Source organism: Symsagittifera roscoffensis, chromosome 5 (assembly GCF_963678635.1).
Source record: "Symsagittifera roscoffensis chromosome 5, txSymRosc1.1, whole genome shotgun sequence".
NCBI classification, from domain to species: domain Eukaryota; kingdom Metazoa; phylum Xenacoelomorpha; order Acoela; family Convolutidae; genus Symsagittifera; species Symsagittifera roscoffensis.
Window position 1 is genome coordinate 8,759,880 of NC_087066.1, and position 13,794 is coordinate 8,773,673.

At 32.6% G+C, this 13,794-nt stretch overlaps 1 protein-coding gene and 1 long non-coding RNA gene across 2 annotated transcripts in view; both read left to right on the forward strand.

Moving 5' to 3' along the window:
- LOC134845548 (RNA cytidine acetyltransferase-like) overlaps nucleotides 1-13,794 on the forward strand; it is a 142,215-nt gene that overhangs the window by 29,961 nt on the left and 98,460 nt on the right. The window lies entirely within an intron of this gene.
- LOC134846506 (uncharacterized) lies at nucleotides 2,225-4,054 on the forward strand. Its single transcript, XR_010162807.1, has 2 exons — nucleotides 2,225-2,609; nucleotides 3,723-4,054. It is a non-coding gene; the product is annotated as an uncharacterized LOC134846506 (long non-coding RNA).

Genomic DNA, 13,794 nt, shown 5'->3' on the forward strand with positions numbered 1-13,794 from the left:
TATTATAATCGTCTCCAGAAATTTATGAAAAAAATGTTGATTTTATATCCGGGTAATTTCGCCAATCATTTCAAAAACTGAATTAAAAATATTCGTGTAACAATTGTCGAATTTTGAGTTCTAGTGTCAAATGAAAACCTATAAAAAAAATTTAGAGTTGATCACTATTTCTTTTTTTTACTTAATTTGATTTTATAAAACTTGAAGAATTATCAGATGAGAATAATTTTTTTGAGTCATAGATTCACCTTCACCCCGATTGTTTTATTCTCTTTTTTATGAAAATGAAACAAAATAAAATATTATCACTTGTTTAACCGGCACCGTTGAATCAGGCAATTTAAAAACGCAAACACAGTTTGTAACAGCTACAATCCATATAGAAGTTTGATTAACTTTGAAAAAAACAACCGGTTCACAGTGAATTTCGTGTCGTTTTACTGTTAAATAATGAACACCTTTATTGCAAGATAGTTAAAACTGTCAAGCAAGTGATCGTCAAGCATTTTTTTCTGTGCACTATTTATTCGATTCGTTCTTTAATTGCTTTATAGTATTGCTGGTCGGTGCAAATGGCTTATGACCAAAACCTTCATATATAACTTTATGTTTTCGATTGACGGTAGTTTTTTTATTGAATGCAACTCCCTTATTGAATCATACTTTTTCATCTAATAACTGATGACTTTCGTTTTTTCGGGAATGGTTTGCCACGTGAAATTCTTGGTAATTGCGTTCGAGATTCGGTCTCTTGCGCACTTTCAGCAATTACGACCCCAATTTCCTTGTTCCATCTCATATTCCAATTTTCTCATTTGTTGGTAGTTCTCAGGGTAATATCACTGTCAAATACATTCCTCATAACAACGGAGACGTAACCACTTATCCAAAATTCAGCAATCTACTGAAACTTTTTTTTCAAGATTTTGGTGTCAAGAAAAAATTTCAGATAGTTCGGACTGATAATTCTGGAAATATTCAATCAGCTCATCAACGGGTAAAAAAGGCAAGCTGAATAGTCTACAAGCTATCAAGTGCAGGCTCGGATCATTTTTATATTTTCTCGAAAATCCGAGTTCCTGAAATTTCCGGAAAATACACTGGGTATAGTGAAACCAACATACGAGATGGCTCGTGATGTAAGACCTTTTTCGGATTGCCGGTTTGATCCCAGTTTCAAGATCAAGCAAAAAAATTTCGGGCATTATTGGCCAATTGCATAAAAATGGCTTTTTTGGGTCAAAATCTTGAAAAATCTTTGGTATTTTCCTTCACTTTTTGAATGGAAAATTCCCAAACGACCGGTACTTTCCATTTTTCACTCGATCCGAAAACTGCATAAACTGTTAAGAACGTCGGCGGGCTGTTTCGAGCGTTCTATCCCCAAAAAAAATTTGACGCAAAAAAAAATTTTAACGCATTTTCTAAAGAGCGTGAAATTACTGACGCTAATTATCAAACAAAATCACTCCAAAATGTCTTCAACTGCAAATTAAACAATTATTTTGAGCCACAACGTCGAAATTGCAAATTTTCTTGCTCAAATTCTTTAACTGTCACTTAAAATTGTTAGCGTGCGCCGTTTAATTTTTGATTGCCGCACTTAATATGTTGAAATTTGTTCATATTTTCGGCACTGTTGAACAAAGTTTTAATTTTCGGCACTGTTGAACTATTTTTTTTTATTTAGGCACTGTTGTACTTCGGCACTGTTGTACTGCCCCCTTTATAATTCGACTTGTGAGAAAAATATTTTGAGATGAAACTGAATTTTGATTGGGTAATTTTGTCCAATCAGAATAAAGCCAAATAGTTCCAGACCAAGATGCTGAAATATTGATTTTGATAAGTAAAAAGATCCAGTTTTGTTACAAGACTTGCATTCGCCTCCAAAATTATTTTTTTGTACTTCTGAGATACGAATGGTGCAGAAATATTGTTAAATTTTAAAGATTTTGTCATTAAAATAGTTTGTTAAATAATATACATTAAACATTGACCGAGCAAAGATTTTATCACTAAAATAGTTGGAAGTTCAAGTTAAAACTTGAATGGTTCTAGTTAAATAAGACGACAGGACATTAGGACGTCCTGGTGTTGATACGGCAACTGAGCGTAAATTATTTAGTAAACTTCACAAACTTAAGCAGTTTCTATTTCTCAGAAATAGAACTAAAGAAATGTCTACAGTCGTCTTTAAATCTAAGAAAAACGTTGTCGTAAAAACAGCTGCCGTATTTTTGCCAGATACCAATTTGAATGTCATTAATAATAATTGTTTTTCTTTGTATTCTTTCTCTTTCTGTTCGGCTGATTGGAACAACGATGTAGAGTGGAGTATAAATAAAACATGTCATCAATCCAAACAGAAAACAATAACTGAAACTGAAACTGAAACAAAACCAGTATAAATACGAGCTTTTTGATAAAACGAAGTATTACAAATTTATTTTTGAAGTAGAAGAAATTTGAGACTTGATCGAAACTTAAGAATTGATCAACATGCCTGGCAAAACACCAATGACAACAGATGCGGCCGCCAGAATTCAGAGTCACGAGGCAAGGCAGAGCGGAACCGGTCATGTGCAATCGGGAGGATTCGCATCCAGGTTTTTGTCAATTTCGATAATGTCGTTCTTTTTTCCAAAAAAAATCACTTTCTCTTACAAAAAAAATCATGACCCTGATTAGTTTTTGTAGTTACCTAGTCAGGGTTACATATCAGAATTTAGACAACCGCGTATTCAGACGGGGGCGTTAGACAGTGCCGAAGTTAGAGAGTGCCGAAAAAGGCGGGAAATATTGGAACGCAATTTAAGAGGCTAGCTTTTGGCGGGAAAATTAATAATGACACTTGAAACTTGTTCAGACTCAATTTTGGCGCCAAAATCGATGAGCAAACAAAACTTTCTTTTCTTTTCTCAATTAGTTCACGACAAATAAACTTGTTCAGACTCAATTTTGGCGCCAAAATCGATGAGCAAACAAAACTTTCTTTTCTTTTTTGAGCAAACAAAACTCAATTTTCATTTTCGGCACTCTTTAACAAATTTTCATTTTCGGCACTCTTTAACAAATCGCTTGGGTGATAGAATGCTACTAAGTTCTTTAATTCCTGAAACACAGACCCTTAGACACAACTAGCACTCGTATCGGATTCAAGTGAGCGGAGCGAAGCGGAGCGAACGTATGGTCCTTGCCAAATATTAGCGGGCCATGCCTCGCTGAAAACACTAATTACACCCACCTCGGCACTCAATTTTCATTTTCGGCACTCTTTAACAAATTTTCATTTTCGCCACTCTTTAACAAATTTTTGTTTTCGGCACTCTCTTACTTCGGCACTGTCTTACCCAACCATTCAGACTGGTCAGTATTTAGACAAATACTGTTTCAACCAATCAGAATCGAGACAAAGAAGAAATTAATAAATAATTATGATTTATTTTGGATTATTTACGTCTTTTCTCGATTCTGATTGGTTGAAACAGTATTTGTCTAAATACTGACCAGTATGAATACGCGGCTGTCTAAATACTGGCTGCACTCCCCTAGTCAGTTTCTGGTTATAATAAAATAGGTTATTTTAAAAACGATATCTATTGTTACAGAATTATTTTTGAAAATTCACAAATACAAATTGGAATCGTTTGGGAGAACACACCATTAAGCCAGCACCGCCCGTTCTCAGGTGTCATTTTTTAGGCCGTTTTCATGTTTAGGGCGCAAGGAGCTGCTGCGGGTAATGTGAATCAAGGAAGAACTCAGCACCAAGGAGGCAAAAAGTGAGCGATGACAGGTGAAGAAGAAAGTGACAGGTGAACGGTTGGATCAAATCAAATTCCCTTCAGCAGTCTTGAAACTGACAACATGAAAAAATCAAAAAAGATGAGCGAATTTGATCTGAAAGATTTATGATAATATCCCGGGTTATGTAAAGTTAAGTCCATATAAAGTTATGTAAAGTTTGTTCAGTTTTAACCAGTATGTAGTTTGTAGTAGAATGTTGTATGGAATCGTGATATTTTAGACAATACATTTATGGTTGATTGAATTGTTACTTAGTCTTAGGGTTATGGCACAATAGGCAGCGTAACTTCAAAAAGACCGGTGGTACGGCACAAGAAAAGACTGGCGGCGCTACTAAAGAAAAAACTGGCGGAAAAAAGCGACTTAAGAAAAGACTGAAGGTTTTTTTAGTAGCGACGGTCCCAAATTGGCAATTTTCAATCGTGCTGGTCGCACCATTTTCTGATGTCGCATCTATCGCTATGATTATCAATTTGCGCCTGTCGCTGTGTTTTCTTCTCAGTTGCGCTAATTTTGAATCGCAAAGTTTCTGTCGCGCTGCTGTTTTTGTAAGACGCGGACTTCGACCCGGGGACCACTCTCGGGAAAAAACAATGTTTTTTTTCCAACCAAATTTGATTTCGTCTAAGGAGTTTTACGGGGTGTCAAGTGAGGTTTCCAATAAAAACGTGTCTTTCACAACATGGATTTGGAAAAAAAATTATCAACAAAATTTTTGCAAAGTCAAGAAAACTGGACTAAATCGTTTGCTGTTTAGACTGAAACTTAGCACAAAGCGAGGATACAAAAAAAAGTCTGATTTTTTACCATAATTAGTGGTTTGTTGTTATGCTTCACATACTAAACATAATCCTAACGCTTACCAAACTTCAATCTAGGCAATTAATTCAAAAATTTACTTGTGGCTTTTATTCTGTTTTGTTATCATCTAATGTTATACTGAACTTTGTATTTTGGTTTCTGCCTTGATACTTTTTGAATTTTTTTTTAACCATTTTGCAAGTTTTGGCAAATTGTTCGGTTAGGTCATTATTTATAGGTTTTATATTGGTTAAGTGTATGTCAAGCATTTTGCTTTTGGTATTTTTTTTTAATTTCAAAAATATTTTTATAGGGATTATTAATTTTCATTTAAATTATTTTCATGAAACTTTTTCTGATATAATAACTGCTGAATCTTGCATGAAGATGACACGCTTACTTTCACGGTATCTTTCAATGCTGACACGGTAACTTTCAACAAAGAATTAATGAAAAGGGCGGTATGTTGAGTTCCAGTTTGAGATCAGGTGAAGAATCGAGTTTTTTCACTCAGGGCAATTCTTGCTTGCCCAACTCAGTTGTTTTTCAAATGATTTTATTCGATTCGTTCTTTTATTGCTTTATAGTTTTGCTGGGTGGTGTAAATGGCTCATGATTACAGCCTTTATGTGTAGTTTTATGTTTTCGATTGACGGCGGTTTTTTCAATGATTGTAATTTTCGATTCCGCAGGCCAATTATCCTAATTTATTTTTAAATTGCCCCTAAAATGTAAGAAATAATCTAGAATTAGCCCTAAAAAATTTGCTTGTGGCTTTTATTCTGTTTTGTTATCATCTAATGTTATACTGAACTTTGTGTTTTGATTTCTGCCTTGATACTTTTTGAAAAAAATTTTGTCGACAATTTTTTGTTTGAGTAGAGTTTTAAAATTGTTATATGAACTGAAAAGACAATTTTGAAAGAGTTTTTGCAAAAAGTGTAGAGCTTTTTTAATGTTATTATCAGCACAAAAAAGTAGTGGGTCTATTGTATATTGTACCATCCTGCAAGTTTTGACTAATTGTTCGTTTAAGTCATTATTTCTAGCTTTTGTATTGGTTAAGTGTAAGTCAAGAAATTTGCTTTTGGTATTTCTTTTAATTCAAAAGTATTTTTACAAGGGTTAATAATTTTCATTTAAATTATTTTCAGATTGTTTTTTGATAATTTTCCATAAGTTGCCATTCAAATTAGATAGAAGCAATTTTTGATCTTAATTGTCATTGTTGTATAGGTTAAGCTGTTGTTAGTTATATTTGCAGTTGGGCTTACAACTTGATTCCAATTTAAAACTGATTTTTTGAAGTTCTGATTGCTCGAGATTGACCACTCGGGATAATGAAAACACGGTTATGGTGCAAAATTTTTGTGTATGCATAACCGTGTTTGCATACACGGTTATGCATACACAAAACCTATCCCAAGAGAAACATTTTATTGTAACAATTAATTGAAAGGCTTGCTTTGTTACGAAACTGACTTCGTTAGGTTGTTTGATACTGTTTTTGAAAGTCATGTATGCAAACAGACATCAAAAGAGAATTAATTTTCCCGTCTACATGCATCTGATGCCGTAAGTCGGACAATACTGAGATCGAATAGAAAAAAATTGTTCGCTTTTTCGGCTCATAATTAGGAAACATTTATTTTCAAACCACCCAACGCAGTGAGTTTCCTAAAAACGGAGGCCTTTTAATTAGTTTCCACAAAAAATTTTTATCTTGGTATAATTTCATCAGGTTCATATGATAACAAAACTTGAATTATTTTGATTGCCTCACAAAATTTTAAAATTTGTCATAAAAAAGAATCAAAAAACGTTGTTCAGTTTTTCAGAACGATTCCACACGTGCATTTAAAAGTATGATCAGTTTAGTTATATTAACTAAACCCTAATTGTTCCAACTCAAAAAGAAAGCAAGTAATATATATGCATAAGGTAGTTTTTCTGTTATTCAGACCAGGAGCAGACTCAATTTTGTACCAAACTTTTATTATCAAACTGTCCTTTAGGCTTTTTACCACTAAACTGCCTGTGTGGATATTATAATTTTATATTATATTGAAATCGAAATCAAAAGAAACAAGACTGCTCGTATCAGGGCGAAGCCCTGAAAGTTCCGACTGCCTTTTAACGTTTATGGAGCATAAATAACATAAACATCATAAAAAAATTAAATGAAATAAAATGAAATGAAAATTTTTTTTTTCTAAAATTTGAAAATTTTTCTATGAAAATCATCCCCCCAAACGCCATATAAAGTGGAAAACAATTAATTTCGCTCCTTGTAATAAATCAATTAAGGCAAATTAGCTTCTTTCAACCAATTTGCGACGATTTCTAAAACCGATTAAATCTCCGCTTACGCGTTAATAGCGCGAATTATATCGCGCGTTAATTGCCCCATATTGGTCAAAATGGCCAAAATGGCAATCTTTAAACCCTCATAATTTTACAGAAAATGATCACAGGTGAAATATCGTTTCAATTTCAGGCTCATGGTATAAAGAAATTCCGTCAAAAATGGCTAGTTAAAAAGTCGAAATTTGCCTGAAGAAAAAACACCCACCCGAGCACAAATATTCCGTTACTTTCGTATCGAAAGTCGGAACAATAACTCGAAATTCAATTTGTCAAATTGATTACATTTTAAATTTATGTGAACATATCCAAACTTTTGAAAAATGGAGCAACAATTATAGATAACAAGTATTTAGTGCTAAATTTTAAGCTGAGATCAAAATGAAAACGACTTTTTAAAACAACTTCGGAATTTAAAACGAGTCGTTTTTTTTAAAAAACGACTTTTTTAAGACGCCTTTTGATTGAAAACGACAAAAATTCGCCACGCATAAATAAAACGCGTGTTAGAAGTGAAGTACTAGGTATGTTCATACGATCAGTCTCCAAAGTTGGGCTAGGACAATCCTAAATCTACAAGAGGAACACCCCACTAGTTAAAACAGTCAACCTAAGGACTTTTCTCTTACAATTTTGCTATTCAATTTAGGCTGTTGATGAAAAGCAAATAGTTCAAAAATAATTTTTTCAGTTTTTTAAATGAGATTATTTGAGATCATTTTCAAACCAGTAGGAACATTTAGGGTTTTGATCTAATATACGAGCATTCTTGTTTAGTCGAAGACATTACCTGGACTAAAAAAATGCCTCCTCCCACATTAGAACTGTTTCCGAGCTAAATTATGTGGCGAACTGAGCTTAGAGCTCGAAAAATTCATATGTTTTAACTCAAGGAGTTCCAAATTTTGTCAATTTGGCAAAAGGAACAGATTTTTTTCTGTTTCATAAGAATAAACTAAATTTAAACTCAGGGCATAAAAACGATTTTATCCTTAAAAAACTGTCAAAAACTGTAAATTTAAAACTGAAAATGGATCTGAAAAAATACTCTTTAAGGAAAACTTTTGCTGCTTCCTCAAAAATTGAAAAAAAATTTACGTTTTTCACTAAACTTGCGAACGCTACTAAGTCAGTGATCGAGAATTTTTTCAAACTCTACTGTACATTTTGGGCTAACTTGATTTTTTTTGAGTTTCAACATTTTTAACTACACGAAAGCATGGCTTGCGTATGATTTAGTTGTTAAAAGCGTGATTGATTTTTTTAATTTCAACATTTTCAACTACACGTAAAAATGTTCAGTTTTGTTCCGCGTAGTTATTTTTTCGCAGTTTTAAAAAACAGTGGTTTTAAACTTATTATGGTTTTTTCTCGGAAAAATTTTGATTTCTCTCTGATGTTTTTGTTAAGTAGTATTGTATGGTGAAGTTCGCAAACTGCCCAAAACAGTTTTCAAACTGGCCCCTATAGCGATTTTTCGAACATCATCACTACAAAAGAAACGGCATCTTCTCCCACAAATGTATTCAGTTTCAATTATGAACTAAGGGCAACATTATCAGTCGATTTTCCTAACGACAAATGGTGAAAAAAAACTATCGAATAGTTTAAACTCTTTAGGAACAGATAAAACGTTTTTCAATACATTTAGTTACTAATTCTATGAATCAGAAAAGTTGTGGCTTAGTCGAAATTTGTCGTTAATGTTTTCTGGTAAAATGTATTTTACAGCTTTCTTACATTTACGGACAAAACTGAACCAAAGTAGTTTTTGTGTGCTGTCCAAAGCAAAATCTGGCACTAAAAGTCAGGTATTAACCATTAATTCATCTAGTGAACATAAGAACTGCCAAACTTATGGTTAAAAAAAATAAAACTTAAAAGCAGACATTTGTAGTAAAAAATTTTTGAAAGTTTTGAGCTTCGGTAAGTTATGCGATAGAATTGAAGAAGTGGATTTCTTGTTGGCTGGTTAAAGCATTTGGGGCATTGATAATCAATTCAACAAAAGTATCGACAAAACACGAAAAAGTAGAGATGAAGACAAATCAACAACGAATAGTTTTACATTGTTTTCCCTAATATAATTATTAAATATACTTTTTTGAAACATTCCGGGATGAGAATTGAACAAAGGTTTTTTTGACTGTCCACTGCATCTTTCGACCCTGATAATCAAATCACAACCAATTAGTTTTATGAACTTTAGCTCTTTAGCACTAATAATTCGATGAATAAAAATTTTTCGGCTTAATCGTCAAAGTGACCAAAATTTGTCATTTTGGCTCTTTTTCTCTTTTCTTTGAGGTTCTTCTTTCACAAAAAAGGATGAACTAAAATTAAACTCAGGGCATAAAAACAATTTGATCCATAACAAAATGTCAAAACTGTAAAGTAAAACACAAAATTGTTCTGAAATACTACTCTTTAAGGAAAGTTTTTGCTGCTTCTTCAAAAATTGGAATAAATTTTACGTTTTTCACAAAACTTGAAAATGCTACTAAATCAGTGATCAAGGATTTTTTCAAACTCTACTGTACATTTTGGGCTAACTTAAGCAAAAGGTTTTTTTGTTGGCTGTTCAAAGCAGCTTCTGTTACAGATAATCAATTGTTCAAGACACTATTGACAAAAAAAGAACTTTCAAATGTTCATTTTGCTTGTGTGATTGCTCATTTTGCGTGTTTAATTTGCGTGTTGAAAGCATGGCTTGCGTATGATTTAGTTGTTAAAAGCGTGATTGACTTTTTTAATTTCAACATTTTCAACTACACGTAAAAATGTTCGGTTTTGTTCCGGTAGTTATTTTTTCGCAGTTTTAAAAAACAGTGGTTTTAAATTTATTATGGTTTTTTTCGGAAAATTTTTGATTTCTTTCTGATGTTTTTGTTAAGTAGTATTGTATGGTTAAATTCGCAAATTGCCCAAAAATGTTTTCAAATTGGCCCCTATGGCAATTTTTTGAACATCATCTCTGCTACAAAAGAAACGGCATCTTCTCCCACAAATGTATTCAGTTTCAATAATGAACTAAGGGCAACATTATCAGTCGAAATTATTAACGACAAATGATGAAAAAAAACTAGCGAATAGTTTAAACTATTAAGGAACAAATAAAACGTTTTTCAAAACATTTAGTTATTAATTCTATGAATCAGAAAAGTAAGTTACTAAGTCGAAAATAGTCTTTGTTGTTTTCTGGTGAAATGTATTTTAAAGCTTTCTTACATCTACGGACAAAACTGAACCAAAGTATTTTTGTTGGCTGTCCAAGCCACAATCTGACGCTTAAAATCAGGTATTATTCATTAATTTATCTAGTGAACGTAAGAACTGCCAAACTTTTGATTGAAAATAAAATTAAAAAGCAGGCAACTGTAGTTATAAATTTCTGATTTGAGCTTTGATAAGTTTTCTGATGGAATTGAAGAAGTGGATTTCTTGTTGGCTGTTTAAGGCATTTGCGGCATTGATAATCAATTCAACCTAAAGCATCGACAATACATGAAGAAGTAGATATGAAGACCTTTACCAATCTATTAGTTGTTTAACAAACGGCAGTGCTTCTAATTTCATAAGTTTTCGAGTAAAAAAGAACAATGAATAATTTATTTTTTGCTTAAAACAAGTCTCGGCGCAAGTGATTGGTTTAACTCAAGCAATTGCAAAAAAACATCCAAAACAAACTGATTAATTGAAAACTTCCAGTTAATAATCCTCGTATCGAAATTTTTTTGAAATTACACAGTAAAATTGATTGTTCCAATTTTTGAAGAAAGCAGCGGTATGAAAGCAGCTTTGAACGCAGTGAAATATCTTTGACTAGAGAAATAGTGGTGTTATACCTAACTCTTTCGGTTTGACCTAGTTTCTTCCGAGTTTACAAAAGACTCAAAATGTCCCGCGCTTTAATTATCCCAGATGATCATAGTGCTATCTTTCAAATAATTACGGACTTTTCAGGACAGTTAAAGTAATCTGATTAAAAACAAACAGTCGAATCAGTGGAAAAAAATGGGTGCCTACCAGACAAAAAAGTAACTACCAGACTGAGTGTTTTTGAGCTGTTTCCTCGAGGTGCAGTCAAAATGCCAAAAAATTACTATACATATACATTACTGAATCAGTGATATATAGGAAAACAAAATTGAAAAGCAGACAAATCTATCAATTACTTTGACGTTAATACCAGAACAAAAGAAAAAGAAAAACAACAAAATTTTCAACACTGATGTCTCCAATGAGGATAAAAATAGCAAATGAATTGGTGGAAATGAGCACGACTAGGTCTCTTTCTGGAAAATTTATAGGCTTTGGTATGTTTGCGAATTAAATCGAACTAGTGTCCTTTTTTTGGCTGTTCAAAGAAATTTCTGGCATTGATAATCAATCAAACCTAACACAAAAACAACTTTTGAAGGAATAGATCTAAAAAAAGATGAAACTAGTCTTAAAACTTTTTGTCCGCTGTTCAAAGCAATTTCTGGCGCTGATAATAAATTCAATCAGAAAAAAAATTGGCGAAAAAATCAAAAGAAATTGCGTTGATAACTTTTTAAAAAAAAAACATGAAAAACCGTGATGGGCAAACATCAATTTGATACCGCGTTTCTAATAAATCGAATTATTCACGAAAGCTGGATCATGTTTACACGCAATGAAATGGCTATCCTTAGCCAATTTTTGGTTATCTAACTAACAGTTTTTGCGTACCTAATAAGGCTTTATTTTGCAAAAAACTCAAGTTTCTCGCGCATTATGTATCTCAATTTGGTCCATTTGAGAAGCTGTACAAAAACTTCCGCAAAAACAAACATTTTTAAAAAAATTAATTTCATAGCCAAGGCATCATATCAATAAAATACAGGGATGGATCTAGGATTTTCTCGAGGAGGGAAGATTTTCAAAAATTGTTCGAAATTTTATCGACTCATTTTTTAGGTCGTCCAGACTAATTTTCCGAGCTCTCACCAATCACTTTATACAGACCATGTTTTAAACCCACAGGCAGAGTTTTGACCGCACAGGTATTTTTAGGCCTTTTTTGAAATGTTCTGACAAGAAAATTTCAATTTTTCGGCGCGCGCTCCTCCCTCAAAAATGATATATATTGGGTATTTCTAAAAATTTAAGGGTTTGCCACCAAAAATGAATATATTTTATGTATTTTACGCTGTTTTCTTCATTAGGGAAAAACATTGTCTTTTCGTTAAGTTTCTTAATTAAAAAGCTGCTGAGGATGCTATTCTACTGAATTTCTGTACGTTGTCGAATGAAATTAAAGAAAAGATTTTCGCGGGGTGTTCAAAACAATTTTTGAGGTTGATATTCAAGGAAACTTAGACCAATGACAAAATAGGAAGAAATAAATTAAGAAAAACAGAAATGTATAAGCTGTTTTCTCAAACGTCGGAACAATATCAAAGTTTTTACTAAACGTGAGCACTACTATGAAAAAGACAGAAATTAAAAAGCAGGCCGTTGGGGTCGTGAATTTCTAAAGACTTTATTTAAGAACTTCATTCCTTTTTCGGATATAAATGAGCAATTGCATTTTTTGACAGGATTTGAAAAAGAAACAAATAATTTCACTGCTGTTTTCGCTCATTTTCAACAAATACCAAGTTTTACAACAAAACAGATCACTACTAATTCAAAGAGTAACGAAAATATAAAATAAAAAAAGATGAGAAGTTTTTTCAGAACAGATTTCAGCTGCCAGTAAACCATTGGGACAAAGTTTGAAAACTGATGAAGTATAATCATTTTCTCGTAATGAAATAATATTTTAACTTTTGCTGTGATCAATGGCCGTGAAGAAAGAGAGATTTGAAATTAGTCAATTGCTTCAATTTTGCTTACAAAATGTGTGCAAAGTTTTCGCATTGTGAATACGAAGAGTAAATGGCAACAAGACTGCTCGTATCAGGGCGAAGTCCTGAATGTTCCGACTGCCTTTTAAGGTTTATGGAGCAGCAGTAATAACATAAAAAATTAAATGAAATAAAATAAAATGAAATTTTTTTTCTGAAATTTGAATTTTTTTTATGAAAATCATCCCCCCACACGCCAAATAAAGTACAAAAAGATAGATTTCGTTCGTTGTAACAGATCAAATATGGCAAATAAGCTTCGTTCAACCAATTTGGAACGATTTATAAGACGGATTAACTCACCGCTTACGCGTTAATAGCGCGAAATATATCGCGCGTTAATTGTCCCAAACTGGTCAAAATGGCAATCTTTAAACCCTCATAACTTTACAAAAAATAATCACAGATAAAATATCTTTTCAAATTTAAGCTCAGTACAACAGTGGCTTTCGAATGATATAAAAAAAATTCCGTCAAAAATGGCTAGTTAAAAAGTCGAAATTTGTTGAAGAAAAAAAAAAACCCACCCCGAGCACAAATGTTCCGTTACTTTCGTATCGAAAGTCGGAACAAAAGTTAGGGATTGAAAAGCAAAAATTGGTGTAAGCATAACGTCGATTGGCGCAAAATTTAGCACACTTGATTTTTAAAATGAGTTTGTGAACAATGAAAAATTGGAAAAAAAATGTCCTTAAATATTAAAATTGGCAACAGTAGACAGATTTTTTATGGTTATGTCCTGATAAACTGTTGTCGTAATAAACTAGTCGAGGTAGGTTCCATTCTGAATTAATCTTTTCTAAAAGCTGTGAAATTTTGGAATCAAGATAAGAAAACTTTTCAAAAAGCTCATTTTAAAACTTACTAATTATCAGTCGGATTTTTCAGGGTTTGTCCTAATATAAACAATTTTATTGAATTGTAGGAGAAATTCCCCTATAAAACG